Genomic DNA, 3847 nt, shown 5'->3' with positions numbered 1-3847 from the left:
CCCGCCGACGTTGCCCCCGCCCCGCCCCGCGCCTGCGATGGAGCCGCGGAGCAGACAGGCCTCATTTGCTTGTCGTCTTGTTGCCTGTCATGGGCCGTTTTTTTTGTTTTGGTTTTTTGATTTATTGCAGAGACGAGGTCTCACCCTGTTGCCCAGGTTGGTCTCCAACCCAAGGGCTCACGTAATCCTCTCGCCTCGGCCTCCCAAAGTGCTAGGATTATAGGCTTGAGCCACCGCGCCCAAACTGTCATGGACGTTTTTTATTTTATTTATTGTCATTTTATTTGAGTTGGAGTCTCACTCTGTCGCCCAGGATGGAGTGCAGTGGCACGCCTAAGGCCACCGCAGCCTCGACCTGCTGGACTCCAGCGATCCTTCCGCCTCAGCCTTCCAAGTAGCTGGAACTACAGGCGCGGTACCACGCCCAGCTTATTTTTTGATATCTTGTAGAGACAGGTCTCGCCAAGTTGCCCAGCTAGTCTCGAGCCTCTGGACTCGGGCAATCCTCTCTCCTCGGCCTCCCAAAGTGCTGGGCTTACAGGCTTCAGCCACCGCGCCGGGCCGGTCATGGACATTTTTAACTCTCAGATGTCACCTCCTCTGGGAGCTGTCCCGGATCTCCCAGGTGGAGGTCTCCGGGGTTTAAGAGCCTCTGGCCTAGCAGTCACCACGCTATCCAATTGTTCACAGCCTCAGCCGGCATCAGATTCACCTGAGGATCCTCTGGAGATATGCAGAGTCCTGGACCCAACCCCAAACGTTCTGCCTTTTACACCTGGAGGGGAACCAAAGTTTAAAAAAAAATTTTTTTTTTGAGTTGGGATCTCACTCTGTCGCCCAGGCTGGAGTGCAGTGGCTTGCTCTCCGCCACCACAACCTCGACCTTCCAGGCTCAGGCGATCCTTCCACCTCGGCCTCTCAAATAGCTGGAACTAACAGGCGTATGCCACCACGCCCGGCTAATTTTTTTGATTTATTGTAGAGTTGAAGTCTCACCAAGTTGCCTGGGAGTGCTGGGTTTAGAGGCGTAAGCCGCTGCGCCTGGCCAAAAGCTTGAATTTTTAAAAAAATTTGTTTTTGTTTTGCTTTGTTTTTTTGAGTCGGAGTCTCACTGAGTCGCCCAGACTGGAGTGCAGTGGCCGCTCCCGGCCACCGCAGCCTCGACCAGCGATCCTTCTGCCTCAGCCTTCCGAGTAGCCAGAATTACAGGCACCACGGCCGGCTGATTTTTTTGATTTATTGTAGAGATGAGGGCTCGCCAAGTTGCCCAGGTGGGTCTCGAACCTGCGGGCTCAGGCAATCCACTTACCTCAGCCTCCCAAAGCACGGGATTGCAGGCTGAGCCACGGAGCCCAGCTGAAAGCTTGAATCTCTAACACGTGTGCTCCCCAGTCCCCCAATTGTTCCAACATCCACCCACTCCGTCCCTACCTGCCCCCGCCAGACTGGGTGCACCTTGAGGGCAGAGAGGATAAACGACTTGTTTGCTGCCCAGCACAGGCCTAGAATGCACGCTGGGAGAATGAATGATGGATGGGTGTCTAAGAATGAATGAATGAGTGGATGAATGAGCCCACCCTCTTCATATGTCAGCCCTATGGTCCCTCTTTCTCAGCCTAGTCTCCTCTTCTCTTGACTATTGAGGCTCTGTCTGTCCTTCCCGCCATGTGTCGTGGCTGCCGGTGTATACACACGTCTCAGCTCCTCTCCGGGATGAGAACCGTAGGGCCACCTGTTGGGTTATACAGTCCAGGTGGCAAGAAGGAAGAAACTCGTATTTGCTGCACAGTATGACGAGTGCCTGGATGCCAAATCAGGAAGGAGGCTGAGGGCCAGGCTGCTGTCAGAGAAGGTTCTGGAAGACCTTCTGGTCATATTTTTCCTCTACAGGACTGTGGTCATCATCATTATCCTCGTAATCATCAGTACTCACATTGCATTCACTATGTTTCCTGCGGTGCTTTCATTCATTAGTGGACCCCCCTTGAAGGGTTGGCCAGAGGGGAGATCAGAAGTATGGAGTGTGTCTCAGATGGTTCAGATGTTTTGTTTTGTTTTGGTTTTTGAGTCGCTCAGGCTGGAGTGCAGTGGCACGATCACAGCTCACCACAGCCTCCACCTCCTGGGCTCCGGAGGCAGCTTCTGCCTCAGCCTCCTGGGTGGCTGGAACCACAGGTGCACACTATCACACCCGGTTGATTTATTGTAGAGACAGGTTTCATCAAGTTGCCCAGGCTTGGTGAACCCCTGAGCTCGGGCAATCCTCTCACCTCCACTTCCCAAAGTGCTGGGATCACAGGAGTGAGCCACCATGCCTGGTCTAACCTTGCTTCTAACAGTCTCCTTGGCGAGCATTTACTGAGAATATTTCCTACACCCTGAGCACTTACCAGGGGCTTTAAGCCTGTGGTCCCTGGACTCTGAGCTGCTATTAATACCTAATTAGGTCAGAGCTTAAGATACAGGAGTCATGTAGTAGTAGCTGTGTCCAGTGGGGATGTTTTACCTCCTGCGGGAACCTTATTTAAATAGCTTGGATCCTAGAAAACTGGCTTTTGTTAAACTGAACACACCTGACTAGGCCTAGAGACTTTCACCACGAATGAAAATTCATCCACTGCCCTCTGGCTGCAAAATGCAGAACCAAGAGGAAAAAATGTGAAGTGTAAGACCTTTCCGAAAAGAAAAAGAAAAAAACAAAAAAAAAAGCAAGAGAAGGTTTCCAGAAGCTTCCACCACCAGAAGTCTCACTGAAAACCCACAGTCATTCATTGGCCGATTATTGACTCCAAGCGGACCGGGACTCGTGTCTCTCGTGTTGCTTCCTGCCTACAGCGGTGCCGGGTATGCAGTAGGCGCTCCATAAACGTTTATGGAATGAATTCCAGATCTGAATTTTCAACGGAAAGAACTCCATGACCACTGGGGTCCCCGCAAGGGCCCTCGGAGAACACTGGGAACATCTGGGAGCACTTGTTTGCACTTGCTGGTACTTCCGGCAAGGCGGAGCCTCAGGAACGGGGGCGTGAGAGAGGCATCTGCGTGGGTTTGGGCGGCTCTTTAAAAAGGGCAGATTTGTAAAGGCCTAACCGAGGGCGTTCTAAACAGACCGGTGGCCTGGGGCGACGAGCCACCTCCCCGCCGCGAGGGATCTTCCCAGTGGATCTCCTGGGACGACTCCGCGACTCCCTCCCGTCTTGCACGCAGCTCGCAGCCCTTGAAAAGACAAGTTTTTTTTTTAAAAATTGCAAATTGCGTCTCCAAAAAAAAATTGCAAATTGCCTCTCCCAAAGCAAAAACGCCCGTCGTGGCCCGTACGGGGATCGAACCCGCGACCTTGGCGTTATTAGCACCACGCTCTAACCAACTGAGCTAACCGGCCACCCGGCAGCCAGCCGCCGCGATACGCCTACGAGCTTTGTGAGCCCGCGGCGCCGCCGGCCTGCCGGCCCGTCTCCCGCCCTCCGGACTCCCGCGGTGGCCGCGGCCTTCCCGGTCCTCCCCATTGGCCGGAGAGAGAAACCGAGACCCCGAGGCCTTGCAGGGGAAGCGAGGCGGCGAATGCGAGGCTTTCGCCGGGAAAGCGCGACCTGCCCGTGGGAGGCTCCGCTCCGGAGTGGAAAGGTTCTCCGCCACCCCAGCCCAGCGCTGTTGTCGCCACCCCCCAGGGATCCTTGCAGCGTGGGATCCTCGTGGCCTCCGTGCCTTTGCTGGGGCCAAATAAAACTTCGAAAGTGCAGAAATGCGGACAAGAGGACCACCGAGTCTCGTCGCCCAACAAGGGCTTGGCCTCTTCCTTTCTGCTTGTGTGTGTTTCCCCTCCCCACCCCCCCCCCCCCCCCCCCCC

The 3847-nt window shown here is 54.7% G+C and overlaps 1 non-coding gene across 1 annotated transcript; it reads right to left on the bottom strand.

Moving 5' to 3' along the window:
• Nucleotides 1-3308: 3308 nt before the first annotated feature.
• Nucleotides 3309-3382, bottom strand: TRNAI-AAU. The gene has a single exon. It is a non-coding gene; the product is annotated as a tRNA-Ile (tRNA).
• Nucleotides 3383-3847: the final 465 nt, after the last annotated feature.

This window comes from Carlito syrichta, unplaced genomic scaffold, assembly GCF_000164805.1.
Source record: "Carlito syrichta isolate Samal-C Ts95f unplaced genomic scaffold, Tarsius_syrichta-2.0.1 Scaffold307187, whole genome shotgun sequence".
Taxonomy (NCBI): domain Eukaryota; kingdom Metazoa; phylum Chordata; class Mammalia; order Primates; family Tarsiidae; genus Carlito; species Carlito syrichta.
Note: the sequence above shows the minus strand (reverse complement) of the source record. Positions and strands in the feature narration are given on the sequence as shown.